We start from the raw sequence: 14,840 nt of genomic DNA, 5'->3' as shown, positions 1-14,840 counted from the left end.
GTGCGCGCTGGCGGCAGCGCATGCCGGTCGGGACCCCGTGAGTCTGGCTGCGGGTCCCGTGGACTCGATCGCCGCGGGATACCTGCAATCACCTCACGGGGAGGCTGAACGAGGAGATGCGGAAGTAAACAGCATCTCCCCGTTCTGCCTAGCAACAAGTGACACTAATCTCTGCTCCCTGTGATTGGAGCAGAGATCAGTGTTCACTAACACAGCCACACCCCCCAGTTAGTAACACGCCCCTAGGACACACTTAACCCCTACACTGCCACCCTCTGGTTAACCCGTTCTCTGCCAGTATCATTTACACAGGAATCAGTGCATTTGTATAGCACTGATTGCTGTATAAATGACAATGGTCCAAAAAACATGTCAAAATGTCCGACGTGTCTACCATAATGTCGCAGCCACAAAAAAAAAAAAAAAAAAAAAAAAAAAAAAAAAAAAAAAGGATCACCGCCATTACTAGTAAAAACAAATTATTAATAAAAATGCCATAAAACAGGGCTCGACAAACCCCAGGCGCCAGGTCGCCAATGCGACCAGAAATCGCGACCTGGCGCCTAAGCTGCCACCAGCCCACTCACTATCGATGCCACAGACATGCAGCAGCATTAACACTGACTGCCGTCCTCCTCCCTCCTTCACACTCTGCAGCACCGCGCTGTGTGTGAAACTGACACGCAATGGAGAGAGGAGGATCTGTCAGCCTGATGTCGGGGTGGGCGGGACCCAGCAAGCTATCAAACACCAGCCAATGGGATCTGGGCGGGCCGCTACGTGTATGTGGCCCGTCCGTTTTCTTAAGCAGCCCAATCGTTGGCTGGTGTTTGATAGCTGCTGAGTCCCGCCCACCCCGACATCAGGCTGAAATCTGACATATCCACCTCTCTGTTACTTGTCAGTTTCACACCCCGGCAGGGTCCCGCCAGCTCCTCTGTTACATTTCAGTAACAGAGTGCTCCGTGTGAAACCTGCCAGTGCCAATCAGTGCCAACCAGTGCCACCTCCAATCAATACCACCTGCAACCAACCAGTGCCACCTGCCAGCGCCAACCAGTGCCAGCGCCAACCAGTGCCACCTGCCAGCACCAACCAGTGCCACCTGCCACCACCAACCAGTGCCACCGCCAATCAGTGCCAACCAGTGGCACCTGCCAGTGCCACCAATCAGTGCCACCTGCCGCCAATCAGTGCGCCTGCCACCACAAATCAGTGCCATCTGCTAGTGCCAACCAGTGCCACCGCCAATCAATACCACCTGCAACCACCACCCAGTGCCACCTGCCACCCCCAGTGCCAATCAGTGCCACCTACCAGTGCCACCTGTCAGTGTCACCTGCCAGTGCAGAGTGCCACTGCCAGTCAGTGCCACCTGCCACCGCCAATCAGTGCCACCGCCAACCAGTGCCACCTACCAGTGCCACCTGCCACCGCCAATCAGTGCCACCGCCAATCAGTGCCACCTGCCAGTGACAACTAGTGCCATCGCCAACCAGGGCCACCTGCCATCGCCAACCAGGGCCACCTGCCATCACCAACCAGTGTCACCTGCCAGTTCCAAACCAGTGTCACCTGCCAGTTCCAAACCAGTGTCACCTGCCAGTTCCAAACCAGTGTCACCTGCCAGTTCCAAACCAGTGTCACCTGTCGGTGCCATCTGGCAGTTCCACGTGCCTTCCAGTGGCAACCAGTGCCAGCCAGTTCCATCTGTTGCCAGCCTTACTCTTTCTGGTCAGCCCATACCCCTGATGTAACAGCGTTTCAATGAAGTTATTGACTGGGTGCTCCATTGTGAGTTAGGGCTAGGGGGTGAAAATGAGTGGCCTTAGCCCGGGAGCTGAAAAAAAAAACTGGCTCCTAACTTTTTTAACTGGCTCCTAAATTCAAAGCAAATTTGTCAACCCCTGCCATAACACTATTCCCCATCATGTAAACGCTATAAATTTTGCGCAAACCAATCAAATCGCTTATTGCGATTTTTTTTCCCCAAAATATGTAGACGAATACAAAATCGGCCTAAACCGAGGAAAAAAAATGTTTTTTTTTTATATTTTTGGGGGATAATTATTATAGCAAAAAGCAAAAAGTAAAAAATAATGCTTTTTTTCTAAATTGTTTATTGTTTTTTTGTTCACAGCGCAAAAAATAAAAACTGCAGAGGTGATCAAATACCACCAAAAGAAAGCTCTATTTGTGGGGAAAAAAAAGGGATGTCCATTTTGTTTGGGAGCCACATCACACGACTGCGCAGTTGTCAGTTAAAGCGAAACAGTGCCAAATCGCAAAAAGTGGCATGGTCTTAAGCCAGCAAAATGGTCCGGTCTGAAAGTGGTTACGGTAATATTATAGAAAAAAAAAAAAAAAATGCTGCAATATTCACCTTCAATCTGAAGATTTCCCCTGCAGTACTCTTATTCTGCCACTAGATGCCCCAGCCTGATTGTCAGCATCATTCAACCCACTTCCTCTTACCCTAGGCCAGTGATGGCAAACCTTGGCACTCCAGATGTTTTGAAACTACATTTCCCATGATGCTCAACTACACTGCAGAGTGCATGAGCATCATGGGAAATGTAGTTCCAAAACATCTGGGGTGCCAAGGTTGGCCATCACTGCCCTAGGCCATTCTTGACCTACTCCCAAGCCTGTGACTGGACAGTAAAAGCAGCATACTGATGAGTTCATCTCTGGGTCACTCTGCTTTCTATCAGCATGCTTTTGTCAGCACATCAAATGATTGGCTCTTTGTACCACGTCTTCCTCTGTCAGGTCAGCCATGCTATGCAGATGCTGATATCAGGTCAAATCCAAGTACTAACAATGTCTGCATTTAACACATCGATTTACTGGCAGAATAATGATTACAAAGATGCCTTAAAGAATGTTATCCCAACATTTCTTATACCTCATGTGTATGTTGTGCCATATAATTGTGTTAAAAAGTATCCTGTTCTCTTTGTATCAGGGTGGATTTGATTTAAATCTGAATTTTTTAAAGAGCAACTGTCATCTCTATCCCAAAGTGGCTCCTCCTCTGACCCGCTGTTAACTCACAGACAGTTCCACGTGGCAGGGACACAACAAGGTGAGGAATGTGGCGGTAGAAGGTGAGTGGATGCCCACTAACAGGCGCTGCCATGACTGATCTGAAATGACAGGTGCTCTTTATGTAAGGATTTATTCTTGCTGGTAGTTAGAATCTTTATTATTTACAAACAAAATGAAGATTTCCTATTTACAATAATAAGCAGTCAGGTTAGTAAAACAGCAATAACAGAACCGATTCAATCAGTTTGTAGTGTACACAGATCTGCAAAACAATAGTATAAAGGAATAGGAGAACACATTCATCCCAGTGTTGTCAGCTTTCTGGCTGTTGGGAGAACAGCCTGCCTGTCCTCCAATGATCACACAGTATTAAGAGCTGGGGTATGTAAACTTTTGATCAGGGTCATTTGGGTCGTTTCTGTTATCATTATGATTTAAAAAGAGTAAACAGTTGATTAATGATAAATGGCTTCAGCCAAATGAGCGTTTTGTAGCTTGAAGCCTGAAGCTACAAAATGCTGGAGGGGGGGAAAAAAAAAAAAAAAAAAATAATCTATTATTCTCTATTGAGATGGTGCACAACATGTCCACTCCACAACGCCTGAAGCTCAAACAAGTTCTGGAACTTTTTTTTTCTGCCACATTTGGCCGTTTTTGCATTGATGACCTTTTGACAAAATCACAGCAAAAACACATCAACATTGCACAATTTTCTGCCTGAAAATGTTACGCTCAGGTGTGAACACACACACACACACACACACACACACACACACACACACACACATTTTGCCTTTCATTTCTATTTTAAACCAAATGGATTGTTTTACATATACTTCTAGTGTACGTCTAGTTTGTGTCTTTTATATCTACCTGGAGTTCAGCTTTAATGAATACATGTTTTTTTTAGTTTGTCTGTTCTTAAATATACAACACAGTGACTACTCACAGACTTTGCGACTGTCATAAGGCACTAATGCTATTAATTTGCTATTTCTCAATACACAGTTCCTGCAGTACATCAGTCCTTGCCACTACAGGAGTCTACAGTCTAATGACTCTACCACATTCAGACACACAGATACAAAAATGGACACTAGGGACGGTTTTGGGAGGAAGTCAATTATCCTGCCAGTACTTTGCTGTGAAATTGTTATGTAAAGGATGCACATGGTATGTATGCAATTTTAACCCACTGTAGGAGGTAAAAACACACAACACTTGTACACACAGTGCAGTACAACAGTAGCACACATTGAAAATTCAGCTGATGAAAGTTTCATCCTTCTAAAAAAATATATATTTACAATTCTACAAGGTGTTTTTTAAACACGTGCCCCACCCACATTACTAATTTCATAACCAAAATGTGTCAGAAAGGACAAGATTGTTGCGTAGTGAAAAACATATTTGGTGAGGTCATGCATAAGTTTCAATGTTTCCACAAAGCAATTACACTGGTAGTCTCTTAGAGATCAGCCATGACCCTACAAAGGGTACGCTGGCTAGAAAGTCTGCTACAATTTGCAATATATTTGTAGGAATAGAAATACACAAACTTGCACTGCAGACAGTAATAGTGAATTTCCTAACAGTCATCGGCTAGTGGATGTGAATTAAAAAGGAGGATCAGCCGTGCGACTGTTCAGAAACAAATCCATCCCTTTATGTATGGCACTGCCACCTGCGCTCCCCCAGTCACAGAACTTCACACATCTAAAATTCAATCTCAGCTCAGGGTGATAAGAGCTGGAAATCAACAAATTAAATATACAGATGCTTGGATCAGGGGCACAAGGGTAAGTAATTCACTTCACTAAGCCACACCACCCGAGATGCTTCTAGAGTTGTCCTGGAAATCATAAAAGCTGGGAGAAAAAGAAATCATAGATATATGACAGCTTAGCAGAAAATGTGCACTTTACTGATGTTTCAGAAGTAGCAGACTGCCAGCAAAATGATTGTTACGGACATTACCAAATCATGACAGTAACACCATATATAGACTTTTATAGCTGCCAACAAACAAAAGCACAGCTTACTATTGTTTACTGACACCAAACTGCAGCAGAAAGCCATGTTCAATTCATGTGGAAAATCCTTGTGACATTTAGCAGTCAAGCTTTATCTGTATGTATAAAATGACACAAGTCATTGGTACGTTAGCAAATACGACCAGTAAACCCAACTCCCCCATATCAATGACTTGTGTTCCACATGTGTGAAGCTCGCATTTAACCCTGTACAAGAGGAATGTGCCTGGATTCAATGCAGCTACATGAGCTGTATATCATTTCAGCCTGACATTGGGGGCAGGGACACAAATGATCTTCAGGTTTCCTGCCTATAAAGTGCGTTGGTTCTGCCAATTGAAATCACATTTCACATCTTCCCTGAGCTACAAGCACTGATCTCTCAGCCATTTAGGGCTTGTATACATGGATGCTGCAAACTCTTTCAGGTAGAAGAATCCCTTTAGATTAGCAAAACAATACCTGCAAGTTTAAGAGTTTTATTATTTTTGTTAAAGTTTGCTTCTTAATATTAAGGCCATTTCATCTCAGAGGTGGGGGAAAGAAAGCACTGGATGCACAACAATGGCAGCAAATGCATTTCAGATGCATGGGCAATGCTTTTGCGTTTACAACAAATGAATTAAAAACAGCAGTGGAATGTGCTTGAAAGAAAAGCTGCATTCATAAAAACCGATTGCAGCCTGAAAGCAGAAATAACACTAGTGTGCCTTGCCTCGTCAGGGCTCCATTGGCATTTACACTGCCTTTAAAGAGCTGGGGGGGGATCATGGCTGAAACCTAGTTTACAGATGTTCATGTACACAAGACCTTCTGCTCATCAGGGCACAGAAATATACAAGGCTCTGTTAGAACTGCACTACAAGGACTACAATATCTAAACATATATAAAATCAAGCACCAATAGCATGATCCAAAAGTGAGGAGACAAACAAATGACAGTTACTAACAACACTCATTCCGGTTTATAATAAAACCCTCAAATCTTCATACAGCACTACAAGCAGCAGCTTTCTTTTTCCAAGTCCTGTTCACAAAGCATATTTAGTGGTTGCCATTACACATGATTCACAAGTGAGCTATCGCTGCAACCATTGCTAACAGGCGGAAGACAAAGTTCTTCACAACAGACAAAAGAGGAAACTAATCTATATTGCGAAACAAAGCCTCCCAAAAATGTAGAGAGTAAGGCTCCTCGCACACGGGCAAAAAATGACACATTTGTAGTCACGTAGCATTTTGTTTTTTCAGGAACTGAACACAGGGGCATGGGATTTGCGTATATACATATTGGCTGAAACACTGCCAACTAAAAGATGAACAATTTTGAGTGTGAACTCACACACACACACAGGCTTTATGGTACATAACTGGTGTTTAGTTTTAACTCATTAACCTTACTGCCACCAAGATCCTACATATAAATAGAGATAAGCTTGGATGTGTTTGGATCCTGGTCCGAACCCACAAGGAAGAAGATGTCATCTGTCCTGGGCCAATTTTAGACAACTGAGGCATCCCCCACTCCTCAACATGTATACAAACCCCTTGTATACTGTAGGTGTGAAAGCAGAGTGGGGAATGCCCTGGCAGTACAGTGGCAGCTTCCTGATGGGATTACTCAAGTGAATTCCGACTAGGAACCAAACACATCCGTGTGAATAAACAATTGCAATAGGCCTATATGCTTATCCAAGTTGTATTAGGGCTTATATCAGGAGAAACTGAATTTGCAAAACTAAAAATGACTGATATGCACAATATAAAAGGTTTGCTGTAGCCTAGAGGGGTTGATTTACTAAAGACTAATAGGCTGTTCACGTTGCAGGGGATTTTTTATTTAGCTTAGTGAATGTGGCAAAAAATTGCTTTGCAAAGAATAATCAATCAAGTGCAAAAAAAAAAAAAAAAAAACCACAAAAAAAAAAAAATATTATCTTAATTACAGTACAGGGCATGGGCTGGATATTCATAGACACTAATTGTTGCAGTCTATGAAAATTCAGCCTTTGTTCTGTAGAGTTCAATAATCATAAAAGGAAATTGGACTTACCTGTAAATTGCACATGTTGGAATACAGTACAGAACAAAGGCTAAATATTTTCAGGCCCTGGGTTGTATTCTGCTACCTGCAGGGTCAATGAATAACCGGCCAGTGTCCTGTACTACAAGACTTTACAGGCAAACCAATATTCCTTTTATGTTAAAATATTAAGAACATTTTATTTTATTTTTTACTTTAAAATAACAAACATGTTATATTTACCTGCTCTGTGTAGTGGAAGCACGATCCTTCTCTTCTCAGGTCCCCCGACTGTGCTTCTTGCCCCTCCCTCCTGCCAAATGCTCCCAGAGCAAACAGCCTGTAAAAGGGGCACCCAAGCAGGACCAATCTCAAACCGCTGCTCTGTGTGTCCAGCAGCCCCCCCCCCCCCCATCTCCTCTCTCTCTATGGCTGAGATTGACAACAGCGAGCGTCTATGGCTCCTGCTGATGTCTCAGCCAATGAGGAGGGTGCCTGGAGAGCAAATACTATCGTGGACATCGCTGGATTGCGATGGAGCTTAGGTATTAGAAGGGGCTGGGGGGGCTGCTGCACACGGAAGGTTTTTCACCTTCATGCATAGCATGCATGATGGTAAAAACCTTGAGCCTTCAGAACCACTTTAATCCTACAGGCTGGATAATCATAGACCTTGAAGGTAGCAGCCTATCACCCAAAATCTATGAATAACTAGCCTGCGTCCTGTATGGTTTGATTAAAAGAGAAGTCCAGCCTGAGCTTCTCCTATGGGTCACAGTAGTGAAATTTGTTTTGCACTATTGTGACCCGTTTCCAGCAGAGGGCGGACTGAAGTCCAGTGACGTCACAGGAATAAGTCTAGGCACTGTGTCATGACGACAATAGTCCGGATCCAAAAGATGCCTGGACCGATGGCCATCTCAGCCTCTCAGCGAGCTGCTGAGAGCCCAAGACGGCCGTACCCCGCCCCTCCACAACTCAGCGCTCCAATGAGCAGAAAGGAGAATTTAAAGGAATTTGGACTTACCTGTAAATTCCATATGTTGGAATACAGGGATTCAAACACAATATTACCAGTGTACACGTTCCTGAAAAACAGCTGTAGATGTCAGTGGGTGCTGCAGCTGGAAACATTTGAAGCAGAAAATATGTCAGCAGCACAGCAAGGATCTCTAGAACAGGTCCAAAGCTTTATTCAGCAATCACATCATAGCTACTTGCAGAACCCCTTCATCAGGTATGTGACATGCCTAAAGAGGGGGGCCTACCAGACTCAAATATCACTTCTGTAACTATGATGTGATCGCTGAATAAAGCTTGTTCTGGGGAACACAGTGCAAGACACAAGTTGGATCTTCAAGGTATCAACCTATCATTCAGGTTCTATGACTATCCAGCCTGTGTCCTGTACTCCAACCTATGGAATTTACAGGTAAGTCCACATTCTGTCACAGGACTGAATGATGGGAGTCAGTATTACACAAAGTGACAATTCCCTCTTGGAGTGAGGAGCCCTGTTTGCCTTTAGTAAATAAAGTCTTCTTTAGAGGCATAGAGAGTGTGGGGGTGACCAGATCCAGGTGTGAGGCGCTGCATTGTCCACATCCATAGAAGATCCCTGGACAGCCCAGGAGGAGATCCCTGGACAGCCCAGGAGGAGATCCCTGGACAGCCCAGGAGGAGATCCCTGGACAGCCCAGGAGGAGATCCCTGGACAGCCCAGGAGGAGATCCCTGGTCAGCCCAGGAGGAGATCCCTGGACAGCCCAGGAGGAGATCCCTGGACAGCCCAGGAGGAGATCCCTGGACAGCCCAGGAGGAGATCCCTGGACAGCCCAGGAGGAGATCCCTGGACAGCCCAGGAGGAGATCCCTGGACAGCCTAGAACATGGGGAATCACCAAAGTTTCCTGAACCGTTATCACACCAAACCCTGACCGCTCTGCACTCTGCAATGGAAGCCGGTATAAGAAGCTGCTCCAATGGACTGCACCACAAAGAGCCTCTGTGTTCTATGGCAGGGCACGCTGCTACTTGTAGTTCCTCCGGTGTCATGTCGCAGTCATTCCAGGACAAAGAGATGATTAGACACAGTGAGGGCTCCTCTCACCTGTCACCGTGTCTCCTCCGCTCCGCCATGCTCCGGTCAGTGCTTCCCCCTCTCCTCCATACGTGTGTATATAGTGCTGTGTGATCTCCTTCCCGTCCCTGGCCGTGTACGGAGCGCCCTACAGGACACACTACCTCCGCCCGACTTAGCAACGCATCGCTCGGCTGCAAATGGGAAAGTCAGTCGGTGACATCACAGCCACGTGATCGGGCTCAGCTCGTACATCACCGGGTCATGTGACCCGCTTCTGCTGCAATGCTCGGACTGAGCGGGCGGGAGCGTTCAAAATGGCCAGAGGTGTCTGGAAGTTTGTGTGCTATAAGAGTTTATCATCTGCCTTCCTCCGTGTGCTCGTCCTTAGGCTCCGTATACTCAGATGACTGGAGGCTCCTGTGTGCTGACATGTAAAACCCCATAATCTTTCCTGGGCCTACTGCCTACACTATCTGTTTAGTGACCAGTAGGGGCGCTGCGCCTGCATTCTGGCCTTTTGGCTGACTATAGTATCCCTGATGGTGATGTTGGGCCAAATTCACCACTTACCTACTGGGTACTTTTACCCCCTTCCTGCCCAGGCCAGCTTTCAGCTTTGTCACACTTTGACATTACCCAGTCATGCAACACTGTACCCACATGACATTTTTAGATTTTTTTTCTACACAAATGTTTGCTACATAAACGAAAAAAGACTGTAACTTTTGAAAAACAAAACAAAAACGTTTTTCAGAGTTTGTTTTTAAAAAAAATGGTGACACTGATGAGGGGGCACTGCTAGGCGGCACTAATAGGTGACACTGATGAGGGGGCACTGCTAGGCGGCACTAATAGGTGACACTGATGAGGGGGCACTGCTAGGTGGCACTAATAGGTGACACTGATGAGGTGGCACTAATAGGTGACACTGATGAGGGGGCACTAATAGGTGACACTGATGAGGTGGCACTAATAGGTGACACTGATGAGGGGGGCACTGCTACACGCCACTAAAAGGTGACACTGATGAGGGGGGCACTGCTAGGCGGCACTAATAGGCGACACTGATGGGGGGCACTGCTACACGCCACTAATAGGTGACACTGCTAGGCGGCACTAATAGGTGACACTGATGAGGGGCCACTGCTACGCTGCACTAATAGGTGACACTGATGAGGGGGCACAGCTAGGCGGCACTAATAGGTGACACTGATGAGGGGGCACAGCTAGGCGGCACTAATAGGTGACACTGATGAGGGGGCACAGCTAGGCGGCACTAATAGGTGACACTAATGAGGGGGCACTGCTAGGCGGCACTAATAGGTGACACTGATGAGGGGGCACTGCTAGGCGGCACTAATAGGTGACACTGATGAGGGGGCACTGGGAGGCAGCACTATTAGGTGACACTGGTGACGGGGCACTGGTAGGTGGCACCAGGGCAGCCATCAGAAATTTTGTGGCCCCTTACACAGCTTTAGGCCTGGGCCCCCCAGGGCCTGACCACCAACATTCCCTAGGGCCCATCCCACTGAATCCGCCCACTGGCTATCCCACGAGTCCCCATCCACGCCCCAGCATCAATCCCTCTCCACAATGTATCCCCATACACTCTCAGAATGCTGGCGAGGGATGGATGATGCTGGGCGTGGATGGGGATACATTGTGGAGAGGGATAGATGACTCCACAAGAGGCTCTCCACAATGTAACTCTCATCCCCGACCAAAGTCATCCTCATTAATTTTCACAATGCAACTCCATTATGCCAAATTGTCAGCCTCTGGTATCCCATCCAAGGAGATTCAATAAAGTGAGTCCAAATCTACAGCACAAGGGCAGAGCAGCACACACAAACTCTCTGTGACCTACCCTCCACGCTGCTCTCTCGTATTCTGCATGCATCTTAGGCCGCGTACACACGCGGGGACTGTTCGCCCAACTTTGTCCGTCAAACAGTTTCAGCAAACAGTCCGCTCAAAATTAGCATGGACGGACATGGCCACACACGACGAACGAACAGTTTGCTGAAACCGTGCGCGATGACGTGAACGGCACGTACGACGGGACTAGAAAACGACGTCCTATACACTGCAATGCAAACCTCGGCGTGTAAATCCTTTCTGAGCATGCGCGGAACTTAGTTTGACGAACAAGCCTACACACGAGGGGACTGTTCGCTGAAACAAAGTTTCAGCGGACAGTTTTTCGGAATTTCCGAAAAACCTTGTTCAGCGGACTGTTCGCTGAAACTGTCCGCTGAAAGCCCACACACGAGCGGACTGTCCGCCGAAACACTGTTCAGCGGACAAAGTTGGGCGAACAGTCCCCGCGTGTGTACGCGGCCTTAGAGGGCTGGGTCCACTTTCACCACTAACAAAACTTACCACACCCCCTGCCCGAGTCCTGGCCAATCAGATTGCAAACAAACCTAGCAGCAGCCAGCAGGTTCTTCCTCAGCAGGGAAGAAAGCGCAGTGAGTGCCGGCCTCGATCACCGGGGGGGGGGGGGATGTTTGTTGATGGGAAGGGCGGCGGAGGCAGAGGCTTAAGCTTGTATGCTTCTTTCTCATTCTCTATTGTGGGCACGTGCAGGCCAGTGGCTGCCTGCAGATAACAGTTTACTTTCATGTGCTGCTGTAAGAGGAGTGTGCCCAGCCAGCAGGGCCCCTTGGGACGCTTGGGCCCTTTACAAGAGCATTGCCTGTACCCCCCGATGGTGGCCATGCGTACTGCCATTAATTAGTGGATATGCACAGAAAAAAAAATATTTACTCTCTTCCATTGCAGGGACGGCTTTTTGGCTACTTTTCTTTCTTCTACCAGACAGATTCACTTTAAAGCGGTAGTAAACCCGATGACACTTTTTTTTTTCTACAACTGTAAGGCAAAAAGCATAATGGGCTAGTATGCACCGCATACTAGCTCATTATGAAATACTTACCTTAGAATGAGGCGTCGGTATCTCACCTGGTCCACGCCAAGGTAGCTGACATGTTGCCTCGGCATGTCTTCCGAGTATCGTGGCTCCAGCGCTGTGAGTGGCTGGAGCCGCGATGTTGTCACTCCAGTGCATGCGCAGAGAGACTTCTTTCCGGCAGGGTCCGGTGTCTGCCGGGCTTTCAGCTGAGAATCCCCTGTGTGCATGCGCCACTGCAGTCAGAGGCTCATTGCAGGGGGAATATCTCCTAAACCGTACAGGTTTAGGTGATATTTTTTTTTTTACCTACAGGTAAGCCTATAATAAGGCTTACCTGTAGGTAAAAAAAATATAAAAGTAGTAAAAAAAATGTAAAAGTTAAAATTTTGACTATACAACAATTTTAACCAATATTCTGTTTGCTTGTTAACATGAAAGGATAACTGGAAGCTGGCTCATACTAGCTACCTGCCAATTTTGACATTTGTTAGAAACACTGTTAGCATTTATGGAGTAGTGGTAGAAGCAAGAATGCCCCATTTGTTCAAAAGTCTCCCTGTATAGAACTCAATCCTTCACTCATCTATGTAGGAGAGTGAAAGCTGAAAGTATTGCTTGTGTAATGTTTTCACCATAGCATGACTATCATAGCAAGTTTAGTGCCCCAGTGGCATACATCTTCCTGCCCATTATTCTTTGGGGGTATCAGCCTTTCGATAACCTGCTTTTCACAGTAAAGCCCCGTACACACTATCAATTTTTCTGCTGAGTTTTTCCTTTAGATTTACCAAAACCATGTAGTAGAAGGGCCTGCCTGATTGCATACACATTCTCCTAAGGTTTGTCCTCATATTATATGGTTTTGGTAAATCTGAAGGAAAAACTCAGCAGATAATCTGATAGTGTGTATGGGGCTTAAGGCCCCATACACACTATCAGTTTTTCCTTCAGATTTACCAAAACCATATAATATTAGGTCAAACCTTAGGAGTTTCAATGTGTATGCAATCAGGCAGGCCCTTCCACTACATGGTTTTGGTAAATCTGAAGGAAAAACTCAGCAGAAAATCTGATAGTGTGTATGGGGCTTAAGATTAACTGCAGCTTGTATGCATTCTACACTTGGTCCTCAGAACTATGTTGATTGGATTGTGCTACCTGTTACTGCAAACTGATAGTCAACTGACTGATAAATATTGATCTGGCATTTATTTATGAAATTAAGATTTATTTGCAAAAGCTGAACTTTATTGGAGAAGACAATTGGAGATGAGGCAGTTTTAATTTTCTCAAGCTACTGCATTTGGAAGAATGACAATAGTCCATATTAATCAGCTCAGATGTAACGTACACCCAGAGTCATCCTCATCCCTCTCCACAATTCCACCCCAACAATGCCAGCTTGTCAGCTTCAGGTGCTGTGTCCGTGTTCTATCTACTGGATAAAGTGAGGGGGCACAGCAGTACATTCTATTTTTCTGTGGCTTACCCTCCACACTGTTATCTCATATCTGCATGCACTTTCCAGGCTAACAAGCTGACCACACCCCCTGCTCAAGTACTGGTCAATGTGATTGCAGCCTATCAGCAGGAACTAGCAGCCTCCACCTCAGCAGGGATGGAAGCTCATCAATCGCCATTCTCGAGCCTCAATCACCGGCGGTGAGAGGGGGGGGGGAGGGTTGAAAGGCGCCAGTGGTGAAGGAGACCCAGACTGAAGCTTATATTCTCTATTGTTCTCTTTTGTGGGCGCCGCATGGTTTAGAGGCTGCATGCAGATCAGATGACAGTTTCTATTCATGTGAGGGGAGGTGGGGAGCGGGCTTAGCACTGGGCCCCTTGAGACGCTCGGGCCCCTTACAAGAGTACTGCCTGTACCCCCCTGATGGCAGCACTAATAGGTGACACTGATGAGGAGGCACTATTAGGGGACACTAATAGGTAACACTGAGGGGGCACTGGTAGGCGGCACTAAAAAAGTGACACTGATGACGGGCACTGGTAGGCGGCACTAATAGGTGACACTGATGAGGTGGCACTGATAGGTGACACCGATGAGGAGGCACTAATAGGTGACACTGATGAGGACCCACTGGTAGGGGGCACTAATAGGTGACACTGATGAGGACCCACTGGTAGGGGGCACTAATAGGATTTTAGGCTTGTGTATATATTTATGTCCTTTTTATATGACCCCTTATATGTAGTGAACATATTTGTACTGACCTCTGTTTTTTCTGCCTTGAGTTTTTATTAACACTAATAGGTGACACTGATGAGGAGGCACTGGTAGGCGGCACTAATAGGTGACACTGATGAGGAGGCACTGGCAGGGGGCACTAATAGGTGACACTGATGAGGAGGCACTGGTAGGGGGCACTAATAGGTGACACTGATGAGGAGGCATTGGTAGGCGGCACTAATAGGTGACACTGATGAGGAGGCACTGGTAGGGTGCACTAATAGGTGACACTGATGAGGAGGCACTGGTAGGTGGCACTAATAGGTGACACTGATGAGGGGGCACTGGTAGGCACACTAATAGGTGACACTGATGAGGCGGAACTAATAGGTGACACTGATGTGGAGGCATTGTAGGTGGCTCTTTTAGGTGACACTGATAAGGAGGCACTGGTAGGCAGCACTAATAGGTGACACTGATGAGGCAGCAGTGGTAGGGGGCACTAATGGGTGACGCTGAGGAAGAGGCACTGGTAGGCACTGATTGGCAGAAC

General features: G+C 46.5%; 1 protein-coding gene across 1 annotated transcript in view; it reads right to left on the bottom strand.

The window, feature by feature from the left end:
• GALNT1 (polypeptide N-acetylgalactosaminyltransferase 1) overlaps window positions 1-9,405 on the bottom strand; it is a 264,230-nt gene extending 254,825 nt beyond the window's left edge. The window contains exon 1 of the mRNA XM_077491924.1: window positions 9,216-9,405. The gene's annotated coding sequence lies outside the window, so the exon portion shown is untranslated. The remainder of the gene's footprint in view (window positions 1-9,215) is intronic.
• Window positions 9,406-14,840: the final 5,435 nt, after the last annotated feature.

The sequence above is a fragment of the Lithobates pipiens genome, unplaced genomic scaffold (genome assembly GCF_037356315.1).
Source record: "Lithobates pipiens isolate NorthernLeopardFrog02 unplaced genomic scaffold, aLitPip1_a1.2 Scaffold_19, whole genome shotgun sequence".
NCBI classification, from domain to species: domain Eukaryota; kingdom Metazoa; phylum Chordata; class Amphibia; order Anura; family Ranidae; genus Lithobates; species Lithobates pipiens.
Note: the sequence above shows the minus strand (reverse complement) of the source record. Positions and strands in the feature narration are given on the sequence as shown.